Raw genomic sequence first — 18,818 nt, 5'->3', positions numbered from 1 at the left:
GGGGTCACTTTTATGTAGTTTCTACTCTAGGGGTGCAGCAGGGGGCTTGAAAGGGTACATGGTGTAAATAAACCAGTACAGCAAAATCTGCCTTCCAAAAACCATATGGCGTTCCCCTTCTTCTATGTCCTGCCATTTAGCCAAATAGTAGTTTACGACCACATATGGGGTGTTTCTGCAAACTACAGAATCAGGGCAACCCATATGGAGTTTTGTTTGGCTGTTAACCCATTTTTTCTAGTAATAAAGTAAGGGTTAAAATGGAAAATTTTTCAAAAAATTGAAATTCAAAAATTGTTTCTCCATCTGCCATTAACTCTTGTGGAACACCTAAAGGGATAACAAAGTTTGTAAACCCAGTTTTGAATACCTTGAGGGGTGTACTTTCTTAGATGGAGTCACTTTTTGGAATTTCTATTCTAGGGGTGCAACGGGGGGCTTGAAATGGGACATGGTATAAACAAAACCAGTCCTGCAAAATCTGCCTTGCAAAAACCATATGGCGTTCCCCTGCTTCTATGTTCTCCCGTTTGGCCAAACAGTAGTTTAGGACCACGTATGGGGTGTTTCTGCAAACTACAGAATCAGGGCAACCCATATTGAGTTTTGCTTGGCAGTTAACCCTTGCTTTGTTCCTGGAAAAAATAGATTATATTGGAAAATCTTCCAAAAAAAATCGAAATTCTTAAATTTTATGTCCATTTGCCATGAACTCTTGTGGAAGATCTAAAGGGTTATAAAGTTTGTAAAATCAGTTTTGAATACCTTGAGGGGTGTAGTTTCTAAAATGGGGTCATTTTTGGGTGGTTTCTATTACGCAAGCCTCACAAAGTGACTTCAGACCTGGACTGGTCCATAAAAAGTGGGATTTGGAAAATTTCAGAAAAATTTCAAAATTTGCTTCTAAACTTCTAAGCTATGTAACATCCCCAAAAAATAAAATGACATTCCCAAAATGATACAAACATGAAGTAGACATATGGGGAATGTAAAGTCATCACAATTTTTGGGGGTATTACTATGTATTACAGAAGTAGAGAAACTGAAACTTAGAATTTTGCAAATTTTTCAAAATTTTTGGTAAATTTGGTATTTTTTTATGCAAAAAAATTAAATTTTTTGACCCAATTTTAGCAGTGTCATGAAGTACAATATGTGACGAAAAAAACAATCTCAGAACGGCATGGGTAAGTAAAGGCGTTTTAAAGTTATTCACACATAAAGTGACACTGGTCAGATATTCAAAAAATGGCTAAGTCCTTAAGGTGAAATAGGGCTGAGTCCTTAAGAGGTTAAAGAACAGTATGTAATGTGTGAAAACCTGTGTCGCTGTACTATGCCTTGAAGGGGCTGTCAGTGCTAATTAAAAATCTCTGACAGCCCACAATGTCTTAAAAATTGGTCGGTGACATGTATAATGACATGCCTGGATTGAGCACTTCACAGATGCAGCCAACCTCTGTCCTTAGCTGTAGACCGCTGAGAACAGGGATGGGCTGCAGTGGTCACATGCCGTAACTAGGCTCGTTGCCATTGTGGTTTTAAAACAAACCGCTGTGAAAGTACCAGATGAGTGCTGCAGACAACAGCGATGGACAAATTAGTAAATTGTGTTTTTTATTTTAAGACATTGTAGGGATTGTCCAATATTTGTAATTATCTCAGATAGCCCCTTTAAGACTTAGTATAGAGACACAGGTTTTAATGCATTAAGTACTCTTCTTTTGATGGGATGCTATGTTTTAAGGAGGTATTCTGGTTTTAATGATTACATTTATGTAGAGAATAGGATTTTGAACAATTTTCTAATATATATCTGTTTAACATTTTGCTTGTAGTGTTTATTATATCCATACAGTAGCCTCTCCCGAAAGAAAAATGTGGTACGGCCTATTTTAGTCCTGTAAAATGCATCCATAGGAGAGCTGGATAGGACTAAATATGGCATCAGTTATGTGAGCCATCATGTGACGCTCACAAGTATCACATGGCTTGGCTTTCCATTAACTGCCCAGGTATCTAACACGTAGTAGTGCATTGAGGAACAGAACATGTACAGAACATATACAGTATACACAGTACTACTACTACCTGCAGCAGCATCTCATCATCCCTGTCTGTCAGTGTCTGTGTAGAAACAGATCTGTGTATATGTTATCTTTGTTAGTTTTTTTACCCTTTATTAACAACATCACCTAAAGACAGGCAGCCATTTTACAAATAACCTACAGACAGGAAGTCATGTAAATACATTCAGTAATGTAGTTACTGTAATAATCACAATGAAAATCATGATTTCATTACTAGTTCTATTTACTTATCATATGAATTTGTCCTGTGTGCTGATGTATATCATCTAACACTGCTGATTACTGAATGTAAGGGATTATATGTTGTGAAGACTGTCACATGACTGATGCCATGTTTCAGTTAGGCCAGAGATACTTTACACAGGACTGATACATGGGCTATACCATTCTACGGCATACAGGGGTCAACTTCCTGATATAAGAAGTGTATGAATGCAGATTTTTAAATACATGTATATTAGAAAATTGTATGATTTCCTTTTATATATACAAATAAAAAATGGAATACCCCTTTAAATAAAATGCTGATAACTTACCATAACTTGTATCTCTGCGTTCTAGATCAGAGAGGTTATCAGCATCCAGTCCTTACTGATTTACAAAAATATAAGGTACGATCCCTGTTCAGATATTATTCCCTCTAGCGCTGCAAATTCCAGCACAAAGTGAGTAAAATGGTCCGCACAATAAAATAGGAAAAAAAGGATTGCGCTGCAGGAGAGTGTTCTTATTGTATTTGAGTCCAATGATATTGGTGTTCTATTGTCTATGGAAATCTTCAGTCAAACAGGTTCATCTATACACATCAATAACAGCTAAGGTGTGGAAATCTGAAATAAAATAGAAACCGCACTATGGTGTAGTAACTTCTCAAGGAGGTGTCACCTGTGAACAGGTTATACTCACAAGACTCAGATGGTATTAGGCGTAACAAGCAGGCTCAGCGATGTCATCCACCAGGGAACTTCATACACTGAAGTGAAGGTAAAACTGGAGTGGTCAGGAGGTCCGGAGGACGGATGTAGGTTTGTACTGTAGCTGGTAGATGTCCAATCACCCTTGGATGTCGCCTAAGAAACCGCACGGACGGGGGGCTTTACCGCTTGTGTAGAATCTTGCAAATGTCCACGATCCCAAAGATGGAAAACCACTTTCACAGGATATCACCAGACTCTCTACTCTTCGGAGTCTCAAAGAAAGGAGGTCAACCAATAGTGAAGTACGTACCACAGTGTTAAATGAAAAAAATTTATTATACTCACAAAAAACACAAGTATAGGAGCAAGTTAAAAAAAGTACACAGTGCCCGATCCGGGTTTCGCCATGATGCTTCGTCTGGGGCGTGTGTTACTAAGTGGATGCAACTAGAAATAAAGGATCCGGGGAACCTCCCCTGTTGGGTGTCGTTAAAAACTCTTAAAATAACAATAACAATATCTTCTATAATATATATACACATTATTCTTCCCCGTATGCCAACGCCGACGGGCTGGAAAAGTACACACAAATATAAAATTGTATAAATAAATAATAAAATATAAAATTGATGAGGACAAAATCAATAAAATCACATTCAGGATCTACAAACCTAGTACAATCGCATTTGGGACCTGCATCTCCCTATCATATACAACGCAAACCTATTTTTTCAAACATCATATGGAGGATTTTAGACTATACAGGCATTCACATCGCATTCAATGTTTAGTCCCTGGGGCTGAATGGTGTTTAGTAAAAACATCCACTCCACCTCCTTTTTGTTTAATATTGAAATAAAATCTCCTCCCCGTATAGGAGTATGGACCAACTCAATACCAGTAAAAAGGAGCCCCTTGGGATTTTTTTGATGGTGAATTTTTAAATGGAGAGAGACACTGTGAGTCTCCAGTCCTTTTTTGATGTTTCAAATATGTTCTTGCACTCGAGTTTTCAAACTCCGTGTGGTTCTCCCCACATATTGGAGGCCACACGGGCACTCCAACAAGTAAATGACACCCACATTATTACAGGACAGATTGCCTTTTATTTTAAAATTAGTACCTGCTCTTTTTTTAGATGCTACAGAGTCCACAGACATTTTCCGATCTTTAAAGATGCGGTTTTTGCAGGGTATGCAAAAACTGCACCATGTGAACTTGCCCTTGTATGCGGTCTTATGTTTTTTATTAGTAGCAAAGCTAGCACTATGCACCAACCTATTGGTAAGATTACTGGCTCTTTTAAAAATTACAGGGGGTTTCTCTGGCAAATCCTTGCTCAAAACGGGGTCATTTTTAAGTATATGCCAATTTTTGCTAATCATATGTTTGATATGGCCCACTTGGTTATTGTATTGTGTTAGGAACATATATCTAGAGTCTTTCTTTTGTTGATCACTTTTTTTATCTATTGGGGTCTGGGTGATGTAACGCCTGTCTTCTATTTCTCTTCTACAATGATCCAAAAGATCTTCTTGGTATCCCTTTTCAAGAAATCTGGTTTTTATCATCTGTCCCTGTTCCCTATAGTCTTCTAGTTTAGTGCAATTCTTAGAGATCCGTTTAAACTGGCTTTTGGGAATATTCCTAAGCCAGGAAGGGTGATGGCAGCTATTTAGTTCAATATATGTATTTACAGCCACAGTCTTAAAAAAGGTTTTCGCTTTGAGTCTATTCTCTTCTATAAAAATAACTAGATCTAAAAAGTCAACAGAGGTATCACTAATGTGGCTGGTGAACTTAAGGTTAAGGTGGTTCTTGTTAATATCCGTTATAAAGGACTCGAGTCCCTCTTTCTCGCCTGACCAGATGAGGAGGCAGTCGTCGATGTATCTGTGCCATGTTAGAAGACGTCCCCTTCCTAGATCTTTGTTGAGGATCGTATCTATCCTCCCTCTCTCCCACATAGTCATGAACAGATTGGCGAGGCTGGGGGCGAATTTCGCCCCCATCTCCACGCCAGAATGCTGAAGATAGAACTGATCACTATACAGAAAGTAATTGTGGGTGAGGCAGAAGGTTACGCAGTCCAGAACAAAGTTCCTTTGTGCTGTCCCCATCTGGGCATCGCTATCTAGGGCTTCTCTAACTCCTCTTATGCCTAGGTCTTGTGGTATGCAGGTATACAGGGAGGAAACATCAACTGTGGCCAGCCAAGTGGTTCCTTGGTATGAAGTCCAGCCAAGTGGTTCAGTGTATGAAGTTCCCTGGTGGATGACATCGCTGAGCCTGCTTGTTACACCTAATACCATCTGAGTCTTGTGAGTATAACCAGTTCACAGAAACCGCACTATGGTGTAGTAACTTCTCAAGGAGGTTATACTCACAAGACTCAGATGGTATTAGGCGTAACAAGCAGGCTCAGCGATGTCATCCACCAGGGAACTTCATACACTGAACCACTTGGCTGGACTTCATACCAAGGAACCACTTGGCTGGCCACAGTTGATGTTTCCTCCCTGTATACCTGCATACCACAAGACCTAGGCATAAGAGGAGTTAGAGAAGCCCTAGATAGCGATGCCCAGATGGGGACAGCACAAAGGAACTTTGTTCTGGACTGCGTAACCTTCTGCCTCACCCACAATTACTTTCTGTATAGTGATCAGTTCTATCTTCAGCATTCTGGCGTGGCGATGGGGGCGAAATTCGCCCCCAGCCTCGCCGATCTGTTCATGACTATGTGGGAGAGAGGGAGGATAGATACGATCCTCAACAAAGATCTAGGAAGGGGACGTCTTCTAACATGGCACAGATACATCGACGACTGCCTCCTCATCTGGTCAGGCGAGAAAGAGGGACTCGAGTCCTTTATAACGGATATTAACAAGAACCACCTTAACCTTAAGTTCACCAGCCACATTAGTGATACCTCTGTTGACTTTTTAGATCTAGTTATTTTTATAGAAGAGAATAGACTCAAAGCGAAAACCTTTTTTAAGACTGTGGCTGTAAATACATATATTGAACTAAATAGCTGCCATCACCCTTCCTGGCTTAGGAATATTCCCAAAAGCCAGTTTAAACGGATTTCTAAGAATTGCACTAAACTAGAAGACTATAGGGAACAGGGACAGATGATAAAAACCAGATTTCTTGAAAAGGGATACCAAGAAGATCTTTTGGATCATTGTAGAAGAGAAATAGAAGACAGGCGTTACATCACCCAGACCCCAATAGATAAAAAAAGTGATCAACAAAAGAAAGACTCTAGATATATGTTCCTAACACAATACAATAACCAAGTGGGCCATATCAAACATATGATTAGCAAAAATTGGCATATACTTAAAAATGACCCCGTTTTGAGCAAGGATTTGCCAGAGAAACCCCCTGTAATTTTTAAAAGAGCCAGTAATCTTACCAATAGGTTGGTGCTTAGTGCTAGCTTTGCTACTAATAAAAAACATAAGACCGCATACAAGGGCAAGTTCACATGGTGCGGTTTTTGCATACCCTGCAAAAACCGCATCTTTAAAGATCGGAAAATGTCTGTGGACTCTGTAGCATCTAAAAAAAGAGCAGGTACTAATTTTAAAATAAAAGGCAATCTGTCCTGTAATAATGTGGGTGTCATTTATTTGTTGGAGTGCCTGTGTGGCCTCCAATATGTGGGGAGAACCACACGGAGTTTGAAAACTCGAGTGCAAGAACATATTTGCAACATCAAAAAAGGACTGGAGACTCACAGTGTCTCCCTCCATTTTAAAATTCACCATCAAAAAAATCCCAAGGGGCTCCTTTTTACTGGTATTGAGTTGGTCCATACTCCTATACGGGGAGGAGATTTTATTTCAATATTAAACAAAAAGGAGGTGGAGTGGATGTTTTTACTAAACACCATTCAGCCCCAGGGACTAAACATTGAATGCGATGTGAATGCCTGTATAGTCTAAAATCCTCCATATGATGTTTGAAAAAATAGGTTTGCGTTGTATATGATAGGGAGATGTAGGTCCCAAATGCGATTGTACTAGGTTTGTAGATCCTGAATGTGATTTTATTGTCCAGATCAATTTTATATTTTATTATTAATTTATACAATTTTATATGTGTGTGTACTTTTCCAGCCCGTCGGCGTTGGCATACGGGGAAGAATAATGTGTATATATATTATAGAAGATATTGTTATTGTTATTTTAAGAGTTTTTAACGACGCCCAACAGGGGAGGTTCCCCGGATCCTTTATTTCCAGCTGCATCCACTTAGTAACACACGCCCCAGATGAAGCATCATGGCGAAACACGGGTCGGGCACTGTGTACTTTTTTTAACTTGCTCCTATACTTGTGTTTTTTGTGAGTATAATACATTTTTTTCATTTAACACTGTGGTACGTACTTTACTATTGGTTGACCTCCTTTCTTTGAGACTCCGAAGAGTGGAGAGTCTGGTGATATCCTGTGAAAGTGGTTTTCCATCTTTGGGATCGTGGACATTTGCAAGATTCTACACAAGCGGTAAAGCCCCCCGTCCGTGCGGCTTCTTAGGCGACATCCAAGGGTTATTGTACATCTACCAGCTACAGTACAAACCTACATCCGTCCTCCTGACCACTCCAGTTTTACCTTCACTTCAGTGTATGAAGTTCCCTGGTGGATGACATCGCTGAGCCTGCTTGTTACGCCTAATACCATTTGAGTCTTGTGAGTATAACCTGTTCACAGGTGACACCTCCTTGAGAAGTTACTACACCATAGTGCGGTTTCTATTTTATTTCAGATTTTCACACCTTAGCTGTTATTGATGTGTATAGATGAACCTGTTTGACTGAAGATTTCCATAGACAATAGAACACCAATATCATTGGACTCAAATACAATAAGAACACTCTCTCCTGCAGCGCAATCCTTTTTTTCCTATCTCACTGATTTACAGTTTCTGACATGTCTCCATGAAGTTTTATGAAAACAAAGTGACCCTTAGGGTCCATTCACACGTCCGTTGTTTCTTTCCTGATCTGTTCCGTTTTTTGCGGAACAGATCTGGACCAGATCTGGACCCATTCATTTTCAATGGGTCCTGAAAAAAAATCTGACATTGAGCTGTCCGATTTTTTTTCAGGACCCATTGAAAATGAATGGGTCCAGATCTGTTCCGCAAAACACGGAACAGATCAGGAAAGAAACAACGGACGTGTTAATGGACCCTTAACCAGAAGGGGTATTGATCACAAGACACTATTAGACTTTCTAGAAGCATAACATCTCTAGTGGGTCAGGTGGTCCTTCTTGGTCCCACTGATTGGCTGAAAAGAAAGAAGTCACCCCATATTCTCATTAGCATACATAGCACACTTTGTTGAGGTATTCCAATAAATATTTTGGGTTACCATTTAGTGGAAGCTATTGTGCCAGTTTGTCCCAAGGGCAGATTTGAGAATTGCCAGAGGAGAAACACCATCACCGCCATTTCTAGTTGTTAAATAGTCAGTGATCACTACAAATGTACTAAAAAATTTGGAAAGACAGAAGCATAATTTACTATATGTTGAATTTACCCTAACAAATGATGCACTAGTATTATTCCTGGATTTCCATTGTGAAATTATGTTGAGAGGAAATTTGTAACATCTGGTTCTCACATGTTATACAACTGTCTTTAGGAGTGGTCTGAGGATTCCTATCTGTTGGGCAGTAAGTCTTATCAGGGAAAATTCCATACACCTGTATGGTTGTATAACCTCTAAAGGTCCCAGAGGTGGTAGACATTTCCTCATCCCAAGTTCTGCAAGGAGAACGTCAATGCTCATTATTGGTAGACACTAACAAAAAGCTATACAGAACACATGGCAATGACTTAATCACATCTACAGAGGTCCCTTGATAATCCTTTGAAGGACTGCCCCATACATTCCTAGCATGCCTACTCTTTATTTGGGCTATCTCTTAAATCCTGGACAGGCCAGTTTACCACTTATGTCTTCCTATAAATGTGTAGAATTTCAGCTCTCTCATTACTTGGAGCCTTAACCAATGGAGCATTCCATTTATCCATACGGAGTTATGCTTCTAAATCCTAAGTAAACATTTGGAACTGCTGAAGAGCTTAAAGGGTCTACTCCAATTCTGAAACTACTAATCAACCATTCTATGCAGACAGAGCACATCATTATGATCCAAAAAAAATCTTAGTTTTCCTAACACATGGTTTTTAATACTGACATCTCCAGTTCTCATATATATTTTAGAAATATTACACCACAGACAGATGGAGAGAAATGCGTCAGCCAGCATGCTAATGAAAGTATTGGCTTTCTTCTTTACAAAACTTGAATAAAGCCCAATATCTGTATGTACCCTGCATTAGTATAACTGTTTATGAAAGCTTGTTTACGGGATAACAATCCACCACCATTGTCACTCAACCCTTATCGGATTCAAGGGTGTATCCAGTCATGGCAGAACATGTCCTGGAAAAATGTATATGCTGGTTACTTTCCCAGTTACATTGTATCAGCATTTAATTTTCCTAGGAATGTATCCATTAATGCATTAACATAACAAAACATGACATGCTTATTAATGGTCATATTGTTCCACCCAGGGTTCTGTAATATGTTCCTATATTCTAGATCCGATGGATTCATATGGAATCTGTTGCCTTTAATCAGTGGCAAACAGGTATACTATATTGTAGGCCTCAAGACTTTTATGCTTGCCATACTATGAATCAGTAACACATGGATCCATTACACAGTTGTGTGCATATGTGCCTATGGTGGTTTTATAATATCTATGGGTGCAGAAGGAGTATGGGGTTGGACAAGGGTAGAGACGGCTTAGAAAAGAACAGAACTGGTCATTGGGCTTTCTGTAAAGCTTAAAGTGACCCTTTAGTTGAAGAAAAAAAATTACATTAACTGTGAAACAAACAGAACACTTAACGGGTACCCTCCTTTTCTGCTATCCAAGATGGCCACACTTCTTCTCAAACTATATTACACATAATGTGCATTGGTAGCTTAAGACACTTCCTGCTTGTCTGGCCTGCCCCTGGATTAGTCAGCACTGCTTATGTGAGTGGGCATCAAGTAGTATAAGAAGTGGTATCTTGGATGATACAAGAGGAATATGAGAATTGGTGGATCTGCAGCTGAAAAGATGAAACGTAGGTCACCATGTAAATGTTCTGATTGTTCCTCAGTTAACCAGTTAATGTGAATTTTGTTTCTTGAACCAAAGGGTCATTTTAGGGTGGCCATAGATTTTCAATCGATGGTAGGAAAGTAGGAAAAACGTTCATTCAGCCAACAGCTGTTTCTAACAAACAGCCAAGCAAGCATATATTTTCAATAGGGAGTGGTGAAAATGTTGAAATTTAACATGCCTGATAGTTTTTTCCCTTTAAATATGCCTAACAAATGCCATCTGAACAATTTTTACACATAACACGGTTTACTGGTCCCACTGAAATTGGCAGGGTAGGCCAACTGAAGTCTAATGTGTGCAGTCACCTTTAGATTTTCCTGTAAGCAGTATTTTTATTGTAGTGCCCATAGTGATCATATTCTATCACAGGGTTTCACAACAGTTGGGCCCCACTTGAATCATCTTGACTACAGGTGACTCACAACCTGAAACTTGGGCAAAAACTTTAATGGCCAACTACTTACCATAGTTATGTTTTATCCATTCATAATGTGCACCAAAGCCTTAGATAAGTGACATTAAAGAACCCATAAACAGAAATGATATTTATATTAAAAAAATTGCTACTGGGTAAAAATAGCAAGGCTTTGGACACACTTTGCAATCATGATATTCATTTTACTTGAATGAAGACTTCAAAAGTTTTACTTATGAAAAACACCAACAGCTTCAGACTAAGGCCAAAAGTCATCTATTAAGTATACTGTCAAGATACAGAGCTGTATTAAGCAAGTCGTAGGATAAAAATATAATGGAAATGTAAAAAATAAATAAAAAAAATGCCTATAATCCCGTTGACAAGGCAATGCAAGACAAGGCACTTGAGTATTTGTATATATGGTAAAGTCAGATACAATTAATGACATAATTAGCCACAAAATTGAAGAATATATGATACAAGGGGTAAGTTAATCTCCTGCCAAAAGCAAAAAATATTTTTTTACTCAAGACTGGACCAACTAACCTTCTACTTCCTCGGCATTCCTCCAGTTTCCCACAAGAACTCTGCTTGTAGTTTTTGGCTTGAAATTGTCTTTGATTGTCACTTTTATATTTTATAATGAGATATTATAAAACTAAAAGCTCGGGTTCACACAGTATTTGTTATCTATGTATGCTTGAAGGACCTGCATTATATGGTAGTTGTAACTGTTTGCACCATAGGAGACCCAAACATAAGGACTTGTTTTTTTTTCTGTCATCATTTTCCATGAAGAGATATTATCCTACTTATGGAATAGAGGGAAATCTGAATTTACCTCCTGTAAATATTGAACAGAGGCAGAGCAGTGATCATGACAGTGAAGGACAGCTATATCTACATGCCTCTTCACTCCGCAGACAGCCACAGAATGTAAATCTACACTGACAATTTTATAAAAATAAAAAAGATAGAATCTTATATGAACCTGCCGATCTGCGGAGAGAAGAGGGGGGCTTCACAGCAGGAGGGAGTTTGACTTTCTTTTCTACATATAGTTTTTTTTTTCCATGCAGAGTTTAAATTATGCCTGATAAAAGGAGTTTCGTAGACATGCGAGTTCTTTCAAACCCTCCTGGCTTCCTCCCAATTAAATGAGGTTTGTCAAAGCCATGGGGCTCTGCCACCGTATGAGAGGCGGACAAGCAAATCCCGTGGTGACATATCCAGTCCCCAAGGGAACAGATGAAAGTGCCTGCATTGGCGTACAGGAACAGAGATGGAGAGAGACACAGAATAGATATAAATACAGAGGTATGAGAGGATAGAGGTGGAAGCAAAAGAGAAATGGTGAACAGGCAGGGTGAAGGTAACCATGTAGAGAGATGAGGCTGAAAATATCCAGAAACTAGGGAGAAAAAGTATGACAAGAACAAAATAGCAGTCATGTACTAATGTGACATCAGTTAAAATAACCCTGACAGGCCATTTAGGACCATGCTACCTGATGGCTATCATCTGTAACACAGCGTCCTACATGATGATTTGGGTTTTACCAATGAAAAAATTGCCTTATCATAGTCCAACATCATTAAGCCCCTCACCATTCATCAAATATCATTAGTTCTTGTCAACTTTCTTTTCAAGTTCATACATCTTATGTTTGTTCCAAACTGATATAGAAAACCCAAGGAAAATATGAATTCATGTTCAACTTGCCAAACTAGTAAGATTGTTCCTAAAATTACTGGGTATTCTGCGACTATTAGTTATAAATGTAATAGAGTTACATTTCTCTAAAATATCACCTGTTTGAGAAGATCAAACCTGGGCTAAAGCAGATATTTTTCTAATAGATTTACAGTTCCTGTATATCCCTTATGTATTTTTGCCTCATTGTTTACAATGAACCCTCTTCTCCCACAAGACCCATTTTGAGAATGTGTCACCTGTTCTGACACACATCCTTTTTTTTTATCAGTTTTTATTTTCAAATTGTAGATTTATTTTATTTTATTGCCTGAACATGATTATGGGGGTGGCCATCTTACCTTAACATCAATTAGGGATATGCTTTAAATCAGCCACCATGTATCACAAACACAAAAGACCGGAAGGGACTCTAGTCATATACAGAGGTCATGAGGGGGTAGATAAGCTAGATATCACCTATTGTGAATGGTGGATCCTGTGTTATCTATATATAGTATATGTGTTATCTGTCATTGTGCAGCACGGTGGCTCAGTCATTAGCCTTGCAGCACGTTACACCCACAAACCTAAATGTTTTTTATTGGGATTATATGTTATAGACCAACATAAAATAGCAAGTATGTGTGAAGTGAAAAGAAAATAATACATGATTTTCAAAATTTTTAATAAATAAAAATGTGGAAATTGTGGCATGCTTTTGTGATTAACCCTCCCCCTCCCGAGTCAATACTTCGTAGGACCACCCTTCGCTGCAGTTACAGCTGCAAGTCTTTTGGGCTATGTCTCTACCAGCTTTGCACATCTAGAGGCTGACATTTTTGCTGATTCTTCTTTGCAAAATAGCCCAAGCTCAGTCAGCTTGGATGGAGTGTCCCCTACATGGCTTGTGGCAGGATTTCTTATGGCTTGCTTTCAAAAACAGCTTTCTTCTTGCCACTAATCCATAAAGGCCAAATTTGTGGATTACATGACTAATAGTTGTCCTGTGGACAGATTCTCTTACCCGAACTGTGGATCTTTGCAGCTCCTCCAGAAGTGACCATGGGCCTTGTGGCTGTTCCTCTTATTACTGCTCTCCTTGCCTGGCCCTTAGTTTAGGTGGACAGCCATGTCTTGGTTGATGATGGATTGAACACTGCTATGTGAGATAGTTCAGAACTTGGGATATTTTTTTTTTTATAACCTAACCCTGCTTTTTAATTCCCAACAACTTTATCCCTGACCTGTCTGAGGTGTTCCTTGGTTCTTATGATGCTGTTTGATCACTAATGTTCTCTAACAAACCTCTGAGGGATTCACAGAACAGCTGTAGTTATACTGAGAATAAATATCACACAAGTGGACTTGGTCACAATGGATTTTATTTAGGGGTATCAGAGTACAGGGGGCTGAATGCAAATGCATACCACACTTTTAAGATTTTTATTTATTAAACATTTTGAAAACCATGCATCATTTTCTTTTCACATACTTACCTCTTTGTGTTGGTCTATCACTCAAAATCCCAATAACATACATGGAGCAAGAAGTGGTGCTTATAGCAGGATTTTTTTCTAAATATAGACAGTGACAAGGAAAATTTTAAAATAACATCACCAAAAATTAAAATCAGACAACATATAGTACATGACAATTTCTTTCTAACAAAGTCAGAACCAGCCCTGTATCTCACATGGATCCAGAGATCTCCCCATTCATTTCTTTGCTAGATTTATATCAAGCTGACAGCTCAAGGGGAGTGTCTTTTCTGCTGTTGAAAAGAGGGCATATCCCTGCTCTCCCTATCACATGCTCTATGCTCTACCTCACATGGATCCGCAGTTCCCCATTCATTGCTCCATTTGCTCTGCTAGATTTATATCAAGCTGGCAGCTTGGGGGGGAGGGGGTCCTTTTTGCTGCAGCTTTTTTCCCTATTACAGCCAGGAGGCAGTTGAAGGATGAAACTGAGCATGTGCGGGCATCTCAGTGAGCAGAACAAGGAAATAAGAAAAAACAAGCAACAGATGGTGCTATACAGATAAATGTTATTAAATAACTCAGTGGCTATGCTAAATTTTTAATTATGTGCAATTACAAACATATTCAGATCCAGGTGCTGGTTTTAGAATATTTTTCATGGGACAACCCCTTTAAGATATGTTTAACATAAAAACTTAGACCACTTCAGACCTGGGCATGATCACTAACGACATAGCATATAGGCACAAGTACATTGATTTTATAGAGCATCCTTTATACCAGTTAAAAGTAAATGAAAGATATATACAAATAGTATTTAGATGTAGCGGTGTGATGGTGTGAAAAATGGAACTCCATTTGAGAATTGCTGTGGGATACACCACTTGTTAGTATGACCTAATATACATTTATCATGATGGTAATATTAACAGACCTATTTATTGCAGTTTCATTGCGTTAAACTTCTCCTATACTGTTAAAGAGGTTCTAGGAGAGAAAAAAATATTTCACTCTGGTCCGTAGGTCGTTTATACGTAGAGTTGCACTCCATTAAGTGAATGGGTCTGAGATGTAATAACAGACACTGCCCATGGACCTTGGTGGCACTGTTTCTGAAAATCAAAGAGTATTTTTTTTCTAATCTCAGGTGTAGTGCATTTGACCTCTATGGTTCTTACTTTTGAGCAGCAACTCAATAGCTACTACATAGGGTAGCAGTTAACCTGTTTTATATGTGGTCTGAATAGGAACTATTCTGCTGAATCCAGGACGCCTGTCATGTGATTGGTGAATCAGGAGCTTAACAAAAGAGGCCTGTGACCCACATTGTAATCCATAAAGAAGTGTGAAGGCATTTTGTGATATATATTTATTATACTTATTTATCTGTTATGTCAACGGTGGCTAAGATACAGGTCGGTTGACGGGTTCAGCTTTATTTATATTCTTGTTGCCAACACCAAGGGTCTGTTACCCTGGACATATCAGCACCTTGTTCCTATTGTGTCACTCTTCCTTTTCCATTTAGATTGTGCACAGGGACCTCATTTTTTCTAATCCTTTGTTCACTGTCCAAATTTGCTGTATAGGTTGGGACAGAATGAGCTGAGTCATCTCCTCAATAGAGGGTTCGGGATTTAATGACAGTTCCTTAGTTCTGCAGGAGGCCTAGACAAGATAGGATAGCAACAAAATAGGCGGGTTCAGCTGACATAGATCTGATGTGTGTGGCCAGGTTAGGCTACCTTCGCACTAGCGTTTCTCTTTTCCGGTATTGAGATCAGTCATAGGGTCTCAATACCGGGAAAAAACGCTTCCTTTTGTCCCCATTCTTTGTATAGGGGGCCAAAACGTAACTGAACAGAATGCTCCAAAATGCATTCCGTTCCATTTGGTTGCATTCCCATACTGGAGAGCAAACCGCAGCATGCTGTGGTTTTATTTCTGTCCTGGGATGCGGAGCAAGATGGATCCGTCATGACCCACAATGCAAGTCAATGGGGATGGATCCGTTTTCTCTGACACAATAGAAAATGGATCCGTCCACCATTGACTTTAAATGGAGTTCATGACGGATCCATCTTGGCTATGTTAAAAATAATATAACTGGATCCGTTCATAACGGATGCAGATTGTTGTATTATCAGCAACTGAAGCATTTTTGCTGAACCCTGCCGGATCCAGCAAAAACGCTAGTGTGAAAATAGCCTTAACTCTGCAATGATGATCTTGATTGCTCTTGCTGAGTCTGCAGCTGCATGAAGATTGTGCAGATACAGCAGCGGGCAGCCAGCTGTTGTCTGACCGTCAGACTCCCCATAGAGAAGACAGAGGCGGTTTATCACGGTGCCTACCTTCACCTTTGCTTTACATGTCTCTCAATAAACGTTGTGTAGATCAGGAAGGGGCCATGATGCTTCCTGCTCCTGTTCCTGTCTCCAGAGTCTGTATTTCCTCTGTAACTAAGCTTCAGTCAGCCCCAGTTATAGGGTAAATTAACAATAAAAAATATAAACTTAAAATGCCCCTATAGGTCTTGTATGATCTTGTGGGGGGCACAATATATACTACTACTAGCCCACACTGCAGCTTTTAGCCCTTCCCTCGGCAACCATTAACTACAGTATATATTTCCTATAAAAAAAATGAACATAATGGAAAAGGGACACAATTTAAAAGAGTATTTTAGATGTACTTTATGCTATTAACCCCTTAATGAAAAATTACGTACAGGTACATGATTTGCATTAAGGCTATGTATAGAGCGGGCTTGCTCCATAAACGCAAGGTGCCGACTGTATAATACAGCAGACCACAATGACTGGGATTGGAGATTACTCTGGTCACAGTCATTAAACCTATGGCATCTGAGCAGTTAGACAGAGGGAGGGGACTTCCTCTATCCTCTGCAATTGTAGGGCTTTGATTAGCTGATATGACAATCGGGGGCCTTGTGAAGGCTACCAGGACTGTCATAGTAAGCTGCCTGCAAAGCCATGCCCATGGCACGATTTGACAGACAACCTCTAAAAATCCCATAGATTGCAATAGTATTCTATTGCAGTCTATGGCACAGGTAATCAACAGATCTCATGTTCAAGCCGTCTAAGAGGACTAAAAAGTACAGTTAATAACATTATGGTCAAAAATCACCTTTTTTCCAATTTTTCATATAAAATTAAATAAACAATTAAAAAAATAAACATGATAGGTATTATCACGTCCGAAATGTCTGCACAGTGAATCCCTTATTGGGAAAAAAAATAATTAGCAATTCACCATTTTAGTCACATTGTCCCCCAAAAATATGTAATAAGAGGTGATCAAAAAGTCATGTATACCCCAAAATGTTACAAATATAAACTACATCTCATCCTGGAAAAAACACACCCTTATACAGCTCTTAACATGGAAATATAAAAAAGTTACGGGCGTCAGAATATAGCGATGCAATTCAAATTTTTATTTTTTCAAACTTTTTTAAGTAGTAAAACATAATAAAGACTAAAAAAAATTGGTATCGTCTTAATTGTACTGACTGAGGTTGTCATGTCATTTTTAGCGCATAAGGAACACTGTAGTAACAAATCCCATAAAACCTTGGTGGAATTGTGGAGAATTCTTTTTCATTTCAAGGACATTGAAAATTAAATGGTGTGATTAAAAAATACAACTTGTCTCTCAAAAATTAGACCTCATATGTGAATGGAAAGTGAAAAATGTGTAGATCTGGGCAGGGAAGAAGAAGTTGCAAAATTATTTATTTAGTAAAGTTTATGGCAGAAATATGCAACCTTTGGTTATGGCAGAAAAATATACACAACCTACAGAGAATGCCAGACCGCTTATACTAAATTAAATCCTTTATTACAAAAATCACAATTCATTACAGACATGATTAAAAGAAATTGGTGCAGGAGATAAAAACGGCATCACTGGAGGAAACATACAGCGGATACAAGTCCTTGCTCGTCCAATATAATCATTCATTAAAGTGCATATGCAGAAAATTCATGGATAGAAAGAAGGAACATCGGACATTTACCCATACTGTGTCTCCTCCAGGATGGCGCCAACGCGCGTTTCGGCGTACCTTCGTCTGGGGGTACCTTCGTATGGCAGAAAAATGTAACTTTTATTTTATTTTCCTTCTTTTCTTTTATGGTAAAAGAAAAGCTGGAAGGTAAGAGTTACATTCTCCTGCAAAGCAAATGTTAGTATAAAAAATAACGGAGCAAAAACCATTACCAAAGCAAGTTATCTAGATACATAGATAGATATAATATGGTGATCACACTATTTATGGTGTAAACATGGCGCAATTGTTGTTTCTTGATTTTAGTAATACTATTTATCCTATTTAATATCATACTTGTGAAGAATACAGTAATACTATTCAGTAGTCAGTTAGTAGTAGTTTAGGCCTCTTTCACACTTGCGTTGTCCGGATCCGTCGTGCACTCCATTTGCCGGAGGTGCCTGCCGGATCCGTAACAACGCAAGTGAACTGAAAGCATTTGAAGACGGATCCGTCTTCAAAATGCGTTCAGTGTTACTATGGCACCCAGGACGCTATTAAAGTCCTGGCTGCCATAGTAGTAGTGGGGAGCGGGGGAGCAGTATACTTACAGGGGCGCTCCAGAATGATGTCAGAGCGCCCCATGCGCATGGATGACGTGATCCATGTGATCACGTCACCCATGCGCGTGGGGCGCCCTGACGTCACTCTGAAGCGCCTTGGGAGCCGCACGGACGGTAAGTATACTGCTCCCCCGCTCCCCACTACACTTTACCATGGCAAATAGGACTTTAGCGTCCTTGCAGCCATGGTAACCATTCAGAAAAAGCTAAACGTCGGATCCGGTAATGCGCCGAAACGACGTTTAGCTTAAGGCCGGATCCGGATTAATGCCTTTCAATGGGCATTAATTCCGGATCCGGCCTTGCGGCAAGTGTTCAGGATTTTTGACCGGAGCAAAAAGCGCAGCATGCTGCGGTATTTTCTCC

At 39.2% G+C, this 18,818-nt stretch overlaps 1 protein-coding gene across 3 annotated transcripts in view; it reads left to right on the top strand.

Annotated features, from left to right (window-relative positions):
* The window catches only part of CDK15 (cyclin dependent kinase 15), a 243,718-nt gene that overhangs the window by 210,572 nt on the left and 14,328 nt on the right, over positions 1 to 18,818 (top strand). The gene's annotated exons all lie outside the window — the stretch shown is intronic.

This window comes from Bufo bufo, chromosome 7, assembly GCF_905171765.1.
Source record: "Bufo bufo chromosome 7, aBufBuf1.1, whole genome shotgun sequence".
In the NCBI taxonomy this organism is placed as follows: Eukaryota; Metazoa; Chordata; class Amphibia; order Anura; family Bufonidae; genus Bufo; species Bufo bufo.
Note: the sequence above shows the minus strand (reverse complement) of the source record. Positions and strands in the feature narration are given on the sequence as shown.